Source organism: Pinus tabuliformis, chromosome 3_1 (assembly GCF_031772625.1).
Source record: "Pinus tabuliformis cultivar Carrire ecotype Pingquan chromosome 3_1, CPIR1, whole genome shotgun sequence".
Lineage (NCBI taxonomy): Eukaryota > Viridiplantae > Streptophyta > Pinopsida > Pinales > Pinaceae > Pinus > Pinus tabuliformis.
Genome location: NC_142301.1, coordinates 902,722,186 through 902,734,671, shown reverse-complemented (window position 1 = coordinate 902,734,671; position 12,486 = coordinate 902,722,186).

The window sequence follows — 12,486 nt, the reverse complement described above, 5'->3', positions numbered from 1 at the left end:
CAAAAGGAAAACATTACGATGACATGACAAGATAACAACCATAATAACATGACACCTATACCACTTATTGGAGCTTTATAACTTATCTCATGGAGGTATTTACATCCATATATACATATACTGAAATATCAGCAAAATACATGCCAAACATATACCAACATCAAACCAAAACTGCTTCGCCTCAACTGACAAACAATGAAGGATATAAGGCCCGCATCTGATCTACCATCTTCCATGTGGCTTCTTCACGCCCAAAGTTCTTCCACTTCACTTTAACTTTCTCTATGGATCTATTCTTGAGAATGAGATGTTTATGTTACAATATGCAACAAGGATCCAACTGGAACTCTACTTCTTTCTCCACCTGCAATACAGACCGATCAATAACATGATCAACATCCTTTATACACTTCTTAAGAAATGAAATATGGAAAACATCATGGAAATTCATTGTTGGAAGTAGTGCAAGTCGATATCCCACTGGTCCAATCCTCTTAAGGATCTAGAAAGGCTCGCAATACCGTGGTGCCAACTTGCCACATGATCCAATCCTCAAAGATATTTTCTTGGGTTTGATGCGTAAATACACATAATCCCCAACCTGAAACTCCTTGAACACCTTGTTTTGATTCGTATAACTTGTTTGTCTATCATGTGCTGCCTTTAGATTCTTCTTTCTAACCTGCATTTCCTACTCCATGCTACCAACATATCTAGTCCAATAAGTACCCTATTTACTGGATCACTCCAGCAGATGGGTGTTACAACTCCGTCCATAAAATGACTCAAAAGGACTCATCCTCAATGACTCCTGATAACCATTGTTGTATGCGGACTCAACCAACGGAAGATACTCCTCCCATTTCCTCTGTCAGTGCATCACGTACATCCTCAACATATCCTCCAATATCCTGTTTACCCTCTCTATCTATCCATCGGTCTGCATATGATAAGTTGTACTAAAGGCCAACTCTATACCAAGCCTGCAAATAGCTCCTTCCAAACCTTCGAAGTGAACTTTGCATCTCTGTCCAACACAAACTTCTTTGGAACAACATGCAGTCTCCCTATGTCCCTAATGAACACTTGTTCTACCTCACTGGCTGAATATGTAGTCTTTACTAGAATGAAGTAAGCTACCTTTCTCAACCTGTCAACCATGACCATAATAAAGTCATGTTGCCTCACTTTCCTTGGAAGACCTACAATGAAATCCATGGAAATGACCTCCCATTTCCATTCTAGGATTGCTATAGGCTGAAGTAAACCACCTAGATTCTTACATTCCACCTTTAGCTATTAACAATCTAAGCATCTAGCCATGAACTTTGACACTTCCTTCTTTAGATTCGGCCATTAGTAGAACTTTGTCACCGTCGTCAATGTCTTTTGATATTCTGGATGACCCAAGTATGGCCTGTTATGAAACTCCTGCAAGATAAGCTTCTTGATCTCACTGCAATTTAGCACATAGATCCTATCGCTAAATCTCGCCAAACCATCTACTGTGAGAAGATAATCTGCATCCTCATCACCTATACTTGTACTTAAACCTGTGTCTATATCTGTACATGTACTCTTCTATAACCTGTGCATGATCTCCACATATTTTTCATCCCAGTATCCTACCTGCAAGATCCTATCTTGTAACTCTGTCCCATAAGAGCTCATAGTCGCTATATTATTTACTTGTACCTTCTTACTAAGAGCATCCACAACTTGGTTCTACTTCCCTTTGATGTATCTGATCTTGAAGTCAAACTCACTAAGGGTATCCAACCATATAGCTCGCTTGGCATTTAGATCCAGCTAATCGAACAAATACCTCAACCCATTGTGATCACTCATCAATGTAAACCTCCTATCCAGAAGATAGTGTCTCCACATCCTTAATGCATGTATGATCGCTGTTAGCTCAAGATTGTGCATTGGATAGTTCTGATGTGCTCATTCAGTTTTCGTGACTCATAGCACACTACCTATCCTTCTTGCATGAGAACTCTACCAAGTCGTCTCTTGCAAGCATTTGTACATACTACAAACACCTTGTACGGATACGCAATCTTTAGCACTTGTACAAGTTTCAACAACTACTTAAGCTACTCAAAATTAACCTCACATTCTTCTATCAATTTGAACTTCTTACATTTCCTCTAAAATGATGTGATAGGATATGCAATGTGTGATAAGTTCCTGATGAACCTCCTGTAGTAACCTGCCAATCCCATAAATGATCTCACCTCATCCGAATTATTAGGAGCTACCCACTACATGATATCCCTTATCTTTTCTAGATCTAGTGCTATTCCGTCCTTAGAGACAACATGCCCCAAGCAATGTACCTAAGTTTGAAAGAAGATGCACTTACTAGTTTTAGCATACAACTTATGCTCTCTTAGAAATATCAACACTATTGCTAAATGCTCGACATGTTCTTCCTCACTCTTAGAATATACCAATATGTCATGAATGAATACAATAACAAACTTTTCCAGATAAGGATGCAACACACTATTCATTAAGCACATAAATGTAGCTGGATAATTAGTTAAATTGAATACAACAACAATAAACTCATAATTCCCTTACCTAATCTTGAATGCAGTCTTGAAGATATCCTCTTCCTTGATGCGTACCTTATGTTATCCCGATCTCAACTTGATCTTTGAGAACATTGCTCCTTCCCTCAGTTGGTCAAACAAATTACCAATCCTTGGCAATGGGTACCTGTTCTTGATATCTACATAGTTGAAATTCCTGTAGTCAATGCAGTCAATGCACACTCTAAGATTACCATCTTTCTTATTTACGAACAACACTGGTGCACCCAAAGATGATACACTTGGCCTAATATATCCCTTGTCAATCATTTCCTATAACTTCAACTCTACCAACTCAAGTGTGCTAATCTTGTAAGATGTTTTTGTTGTCGGAGCTTCCCTTGGAACCAACTCAATAGAAAAGTCTACCTCCTTATGAGGGGAAACTCTTTAATGTCCTCAGGGAATACATCGTGAAACTATTGCAAAACTGGGTACCTTCTTAACAAATCTACTTCCTCAACCTCATTACCCTTGTCACCATAACTATAACCATCCTCGCTAATGTAGGCTTCTTCTTGCCCTGCAGAGTCCTCTTTTCCCCACTATCATCCATGCACTTAATGGCCTTGTCAAAGCAATCCACTTTGGTTCTGTGAAGGTATAGCCAATCCATACCCAAAATCATACCATACAATCGCAATGGAAATACATTCAAGTGTGTTGCTATAGGCATACCATTTAACTCAAAAGAAAAGGCTATTACCCAATGGTAAACTCGCTTCTTTTTACCTGTAGCCAATTGTACCAACCAAGATTCTACAAGAACTTGTTTTCTCAAACCACACTTGTCAACTAGGTCAGGATTAATATAACTATAGTTAGATCTAGGATAGTTCAAAATAGAAACAATTTGATCACAAAGCTTACCATCCATCTCAATGATTGATGCCTAATGTTCCTCCTGCCTATTTTCCACAACTGCATAGATATGAGGAATGTTATGACCAACATCACCAACTATATGCACCTCATGAGCTCTATAGATCTAGATTCTACCACAACTTTGATACTACGGACAAACCCTCTTATGATGATCTCTACCACATATCCAACACTACAATGGTTCCCTACCACCACCTCTAGCCTTCTTCTCTCCATGTCCCTTCTCAGATATATTGAATCTCTTATACGGAACTACATTTTCTTTCTCACTTACATCTTGAGGTCTTCCTCTCTTTGGTGGCAATTTTCTTTTAGCTTTCTCATTTTGTTTCAAGTCATGATTAGGCTCAACTTTGCGCTTCAACTACTTATAACAATGTTTCAACTTTTGGATGATGTCCTCCAATGATCTAGGCTCATCGAACTCAATCTAGTCTCTATATGTTATTGGAAGTCCACTAATGAATCTATGGACCTTGGCCTTCTCCTCCTTGAGTTGAGGCACATATCTCAATACCTCAAAAAATGTGCTAGTATAATAATCATCTATTATAGAACCCATCCACAACTCATAAAAATCCTTAGCCCTTGTCATCATGGTACCTCTCCGGCAACTAATTCTTCTTGAAGAGCCTCTCAAACGCATGCCAAGTCAAATATTCCTCATGTATACCTTTTACATTCTTCATGTATTCCCACCAAATGTTTGCTTTACCTTTGAGATTGAAAGTGCCTATCTTTACTTTCATTTTTTCTGAATAATCATGCAATCGGAAGAATTTCTCCATACCCAGAAACTATGCCTCTACATCCTGATATTTCTTCATCTCTTGATAAAAGGTAGGTGGCTTCAATTTCTTAAACTCATCTGGAACGTATCCCCTATCACTCCTCCTATAAGGATGAATAACAATGGCGATCATGATGTTTTTCAGAACCCGAACTAGAATAGGACCTATGTCTATCACCTCTCCTATCTGGAGTATCCAAAAGCCTGCCATCTCTCACCATGTTAGATCTATCTGACCTGTGTCTACCAGGATACCTAATAACATTCATGTCTACTTGTTTCTCTTGTGCCTACATGATTTTGTCATTGTCTGCTTTGCAACTCCTTATTTTTTCTCCAATATTCTCAATGTGTCTACCAATTCAGATGAGTTCCCCACGCCACACTTCCAATCTGATTCATAGGGAGATTCTCTTTCTTGCAAGGCATACTATGTCAGCTAAACCAAATCACAATAAACCAATGTACCTTAGCATAATTTGAGGAGGATACCTTGTCTACAAGATCATCAAATTAGCATGATACATGTATAAGATAATCATAACAACATATAGACATATATTGAATAAGTGTATCAATGCATAAACATCATTCTAGTTAGGTTCGAGTCATCAATGCAAGGTCATATCAACAATGCATGCTATGACCTCATGCACGAAAATAACCATTATTCCATTATACACATTGCCACATGAAACTATTAACATGCATAAGAAATGCCTAATCAACTACACATATACATGAACGCATGTAGTCGAGCACAAGCGATCAATTCTTGTAACAAACCTACAATATTGATTCATGTAATCAAACATCAAGAATGCAAACTAACATACAAGGATGTAATCAAGATGCATATAATCATATAAGTGGTCATATACTCCTAGTGATGCATCTCACAAAATCAACATCAACGTCCTCATGACAACCTTACTACAACAATTATCAACATGATGCAATGAAACAAGCACATGGAATGCAAGTGTAAGAAACACACGTGCAACTAACATGCATGCACGACCAACACATTAACCCAAGGAGAGCGCAACCACACTCTGATACCAATCTGTAACACCACCTCCTCCGAGGTCTACCCAAGGTGAACATGCGACGAGAGAGGCCACTATAAGGGATTCAACCTCCTTAGTGACCTTAAGGAAATGGAATTGACAAAACACATCAAACAAACCCATTCACATCAACAACAACACCCTTAGGAGACATTTCAGCCACTTAGACATCCTACCCTTGGGTCCCACTAATGTTTTAAGCCTTTTAACCCCTAGTTTCTCTCATGCAATAGGCATGACAGTGTCCACAAACCCAAAGTTGATCTCACAGGCCTATGTTCCAGCGTCCATGGAATCTTCTCAATAGAACTGTGCTAGCGTCCTCAAAACTTGAGATAATTTTCTAGCCCAGAATCCCGACCTCTACCCACAACTTGTTACAACCTCCAGAATCCATCAAAGACATGAAGACAATACTAATAAATCAAAATTAACCTTAGGATTAGGCTTGATCATCCCCAACTAGGACTGACATTCTGTCAAAACACTTGGCATCAATGCAATGTACAGGTTTAGGATACAAGACAGAGCATGAATGACTGAGAGCACTTATGAAACATAACTAGAAGGAACACCACCTTCTCCATTGAACTGTTATAACCTCAATTAGGTGTTGCATCCATTATTTTAATAATTACAAGTAAATAAATGAAATAACCATGACATGAACCAGTCATATAACCATGCTTACAACTGGCATAAAACCATATAAATATCAGAGATATGATAGCCATGAAATCCAAATATAATCAAGTGCAAGATGAATAGATGTTATGAAACCAGCTCAAGAAAAGATAGAAAAGATAGATCAGTGCCTTAGAATTCAGCCTCTTCGAGGGGGCAACCTCCTTTACATTACATAAATGAACAATTCTTCGATGATACAAATGAAAAGACCTCCTTTCTATATATAGGAGTCTAAGGGGTCATAACATAATCAGAGCCGACATAACAATAATAATGTAAGGGCACAATAACAACAATAGTGGGCTTCTATGGGGCACAATAGTAACAATATGGGCACTACATAGGTACATCAATATAATAAGTGGGTTATACTAATAACAATAAGGGGTTGCACTAGTAGTATAGGGGCCTAACATGCCCCTCTCCTTCAAAAAGCGTTGTACTCAATGCTTGAGTAGTTTTTGATGCTTCTGTATAAAATTCTTGTCCTCCCATGTGGAATCTTCAGTGGGTAAGTTCTTCCACTTGATGAGATACTCTGGAATTGATCGATTTCGTAGCTGTTGGGTTCTTGTTTCTGTGACTGCTCTAGGTTCCAATATGATTTTTCCTTCCTCTTCAATTTCTGGCAATATTGTTTGAATTGGGATCTTTTGCAACTTTTGAATAAGTGGCCATACTTCTTCGTCCTTCTTCCATTCATCCCTTGCTTCATTTATCCAATGTGGTTGGATAATATAAATAGCACAAAACAATGCTTCCACATCCTCATCCTTGAAGAGTCTTCCCATTCGGTAAGGTCGCCATTTTTTAAGTGCATGTAGTATTGCCAACATTTCCTTCTCATAAATAGCTTGCTTGAGATGTAGCAGTAAAAATACCCAATCACCTACATCAAAAAAAATTTCACTATGATGTTTATCTACCTGTGTTTCGTTTGAGTTTGTACCGAAGTGGCGTTATCCTTTAAAAGTTGGAGAACTTTTTGTTGATGCTCGATGTGATATTTCACTGCTTGAACCTTTTTCTTCTTGATATGTCCTTCTATCTCTGGAGTTTGAGGAGTGGTAATTTCTTCCAATCCTTTACAAGATATGGTCGGATTCATTTCTTGATGCTCGATGTGATCTTTCACTTCTTGAACATTTTTCTTCTTGATATGTCCTTCTATCTTGATAGTTTGAGGAGTGGTAATTTCAAACAATGAATTAAAAGATATGGTTGGATTCATTTCTTCTTTCTCGATGTGATCTTTCACTTCTTGCACATTTTTCTTCTTGATATGTCCTTCTATCTTGAGAGTTTGAGGAGTGGTAATTCTTGTCAATGCTTTACAAGATATGGTCTGCTTCATTTCTTCTTTCTCTGGGGTGGGGTCCTGGTGTATATCTTCTTGTTTTGATGTTTCTTGATCCTTTTCTTCCTCCTCTTCATATTCTATGTAAAATAATTTCTTCTCAGCACACTTATGACCTTTAGTGCATTTGCTATCACAATTGTAACAAAGCCCTTTTTCTCTTTTTTCCTCCAATTGTTGTGGTGTAACCCTTGTAGGTTGTGGAAGGTTAGGAGAAACAACACTTCCATCTTTATAGTTGTGAGGGGTACGCTTCCTGGTTTCCATAATTTTTCTTTCCACTATGTCACAAAGCCCTTTTACTCTTTCCAATTGTTGTGGTGTTGCTCTTTGTATCCTCATAATGTGCTATCATTTCCTCCGTGAAAATTGACCACATAACAAGTTGTTTACGAGAAAAAAGCCCTTCGTACCATAAAAATTGATCTGGTCCTAAATGTGAAGATGCAAGACATACCTTTTGTAACAGTTGTACACCATGTAGATCAAAATATTGCTCCATCTAAAGTATCCAATTTACCGGATCCTTGCCATCAAACTTCCTCATCTTGATTTTTCTTGATTTTAGGAGCTCGACCTTGAAACGACTGTAACTCTACACTTTCAGATCTTTAAGTTCTAAAATTGCGATCTATAGTAGCCCTCTGTGTCCTCTTTCCAATGCCACCAGTCTGATCCAAATTTGATTCTCTAAGAAAGAGTTATGCACAATCTCCCAAGATGACCTGATTATAGACCTTTCCAGAAGAGTGAACTTGTATGAAGTGCCACGTGTCAATGTTTCGACCTTTGGATCTAAAAAAGATATAAAAAAGACTACAGTCCGTCCTCTTTCTGTACCTTCTTACGAAATTTCAATCCGATCCCCAGAGAGAAAGTTATGACAATTTTCCACAGGTCACCTGTTTGGAATGTAATTCAGGAGTCTGCAAAAAGACCAACTTCCTCAGATCATATATCCGTAAATATAGTGCAAAAAGCTCTGAAATTTGGACCCAAGGTTCAACACGATTTCTTCTCAAATGATTTTTTTTTGCAACTTCTGAAACTTCGCAGAAAAAAGTTATAGCGAAAATTCCACAATGTCCTGTTTGGAGCAGCGAAACCCTAGAATCCAAAGCTCTGATACCAAATGTTATGAAACCATCTCAAGAAAAGATAGAAAAGATAGATCAATGCCTTAGAATTCAGCCTCTTCGAGGGGGCAACCTCCTTTACATTACATAAATGAACAATTCTTCGATGATACAAATGAAAAGACCTCCTTTCTATATATAGGAGTCTAAGGGGTCATAACATAATCAGAGCCGACATAACAATAATAATGTAAGGGCACAATAACAACAATAGTGGGCTTCTATGGGGCACAATAGTAACAATATGGGCACTACATGGGTACATCAATATAATAAGTGGGTTATACTAATAACAATAAGGGGTTACACTAGTAGTATAGGGGCCTAACAATAGAACATAGCGTTTTTTAATCATAGGCAAATACAACCAAGTTTGGGACATCCACATACCACCCGATCGTAGACATGGTTGAACCAAATATTTCTTTTAGCCAATCACCATCATGCCATGTTCTAAGAATGAATGTGGGATCTGATAGAAAAACCAATCCAATAACAACTAAGGGAGGCTAGAGGTTAAACCACCTCCACCCTCACCAAACCGCAATCACACCAAAACCAGTACTCCAATCACAACCAAACTGAACTTAGAATTGCATCAAAAATCCATCACTATCGTTGAGGAATTTTTCGTCTCCTTGTGTCTTAGGCTTTACCATATTCCAATCCCAAATCACTAGGCCATAAACTAAGACCAGTATCTAAGGCTTTACCACAATCCAAACCCAAATAACTAGGCGCTAAATTGAGACTTATCCCTCAAGATTTACCATGTAACCTGCCAAAACTAGTCAAGATATTTATAGGCCTTTGGGAATGAAACTTGAGACCACCTTCGCCCTGATTCTGAAATCTATCTAGCAAACCAAAGCTCAAAAACTGGAATAAACACCACAACACCATAGCATCTAGAAAAAGGAAAGGCTAGGCTGAAAACCACTATCATAACCCGACAAAACCATGCCACCAACAGCAAGAGAACCATACACCAACATGCAAAGCCATGCATGTAGAAATCGTCTAGGAATCGCACATGCAAAATGTTACCTACAAGTATTCCTACTAAAGTTGATTGATCCTATTTTTCCTTCCTTGGTCCTTGCTTTCCCTCATTTCCCTTTGTTTTCTTTTCCTTCCTTGCTCCAAATCTAGAGCGCTCCAAGAAAACTCTAAGCGACCAAGAGTGAGAGAGAGAGAGAGAGAGAATAATGAGAGAGCTCCAAACTTGAACTAACAAAAAGTTTAGCAAAATATTTCCCACTAATCCTCGGAATCCTTTTTATGAACGAGGTCTCTATTTTCTTCATTTTCTATTATTTTCCTTCGATGTCCTCTTCACATGCAACATGTGACCTTTCACCTTACTTTTCTCCTAATTTCCTTTATTTTCATAAATAAATGTGCCAAAAATGCCTTTTTTCATTTTAATGTCTTTTCCTTAGCCTTTGCCAATTTTCCTTAGCCAAAACACACATCTAGTGATGCCCACTAGGATATCTTTGCCCAACATTCAACTTGGAGTAAGTGTCCCTTAACCGTGGTCTTATTTTTCCTTTATTAACTTTTATTATATGAACTTTTGACCAGAGCTGTTACATAAACTCACTTTGATACCACCCTATGGTATCAAATATCAACCAAAGAGAATGTGAACAAACTTTCAAAGCACCTTGTGGTATCATATATCACCCAAAGAGAACAAAAACCCACACTGACACAACCCTATAACCACTCCCTCCCACATTTACCCAATTTCACTGGTCTTCTAGGGTAAACATGAGATTAATAGTTACTATGACAAGACCCAAACTCCTAATTCTAGTTAAGGAAGTGGGGCCTACAATTGACCTTCGAATAAAAAATCACAACATTCCTCAAGGCTACAAGGACACTCAGGGGCCAAAGAACCACCCCAAGTGACTAACACTTAATATTTTCTCCTTTCCACACAACTTAACCCCCAAATGCATGCATGACAAGGCCTTGATGCGATTAAAGGCCTCCAACTTCATGCACAACACTTCCTGAATGTCGTTGTGACCAAAAGTGTCGAGTTTAGAGGGTGCACTCCCGCGATCTGAGCCTCAATTCCAGGTCAACCTCCAGACCACTTTCTAGAACTTCCTAATACTTCTTAGAGTCATTAACGACATGAAAAAAAGGATAAACATAAAAAATTGAAGGTAGAACTTGACCTAGTCTGCCTAAAACATAACAGACATTTTGTCAAACACATGGGAAACATGTAAGATACAGGTCATGAATTCATATCTAATCATAATAGTATGAGATTCTTATAAGAATCACCAAAAAGGCTCTATGCCCTCTCCACCAGGGAAAATTTTAGGGGCTAATATTCATAGGTGGGCTAATTTTCTGTTCTTTTTCCAAAAAAAGGTTTTGCCAATTTCCATTTTTCTCTAAAATTATTCACACAAATTTTATAGTACACCATTATTTTACCTTAAGTTCCAAAATATTATATCGGCTAATATAAAATCATTGGAAATATAAATATTTCTACAAAAATATCACCAAAATTTTTACAATTTTCATATTAGGGACTAGTAAGATTCGCCAAGGTTTCTAAAATTTACGATAAAATTCCATTCTTAAAATTTTCCCTACTCTCCAAATAGTTGCGACAACATTGGTTAGTCCACACATTCATCAATCATTCATATACATCAAACATGCCAAGAGCCATAAACAATTCACATCATATAACCAACATATAACTGGCAAATAACCAACATATAAACCATGGAAACTCAGCCATAATATCGCCAACATAATCGCTACAAATATACATGAATTACAATAGAAGAATAACTCTTATTCACATATGGAAATACCAACCAAGACAGGGACTTCCTTGTACCACTAGACCATAGATTAGGTTGAACCAAATATCTCTTTTAGAAAATCACCCCTACACCATATTCCAATCATGAATGTGGGATATCATGAAATGAACCAAGAAAAACCAAACCAAGGCTTATAGAGGCCAAACCACCTCAACCCTCAACCAATGATTCCACATCATAGTCAAACATCACTAACACCAACTAGATCAATCTCTACCCAAGTTTTCCAGGGCTCAAGGAACTAGTAACTCAACTCACAACCTTTGAGGGCTCTAGATAATTTGTCCAACCATGCTTCAGGGACAAATAACTCAACCAACCAAGGGTTTTAGAGTGTTTTTCCTAACCTAGACTCCAATACTGGTAACTCAACCCAAGATATTCTAGGGCTTCTAGAGCATTTGTTCCAACCCACAACCATAAGTAATTATGGGCACAAATCATAAAACAATCAAACATAAAAACCCACAACACCATGGTTATCCAATAAATGGAAAGGCAAGGCTAAAATCACTATCAATCCATGAAATGATCCATGCCAATGAAAATAGATAACCAAAAAATCACATGCATATACCATGCATCCAGAAATCAACAAGGAACTTACACATGTAACTTATTACCTACAAAGAAATCTAGTTGTAGTTGTTGATCCACTTGTTCCCTTGCACTTTCTTTCTTTCCTTTTCCTTCTTTCTCCAACCCAAGTGAATACTAGAATAATCCAAAATGATCCAATAATTCTCTAAGTGTGTAAGAGTATGAGAGAACAAATATAAACTGACAAAAGTCATGAACTAATTCTCATAAGCCTTTTTATTATTGAGGGCTCTATTTTTTTCATTTTTCCTTTAATTTTCCGCTCATGCAAATTTGGGTCTTTTCACCTTCCTTTTGGCCTATTTTCCTTTATTTTCATAAATAAATGCCTATTAATGCCTCTTTTCCTATGCCAATTTTCTTAGCCATAAATAAACTGAAAGTGACACTAGGATGTCCGTCCATAATTTAGCTTGGAATAGGTGTGCCACAACCTTGGTCTTATATATTTTTTACATGTAAAGTCAACTAGGGGCTGTTACATATTCCACGTT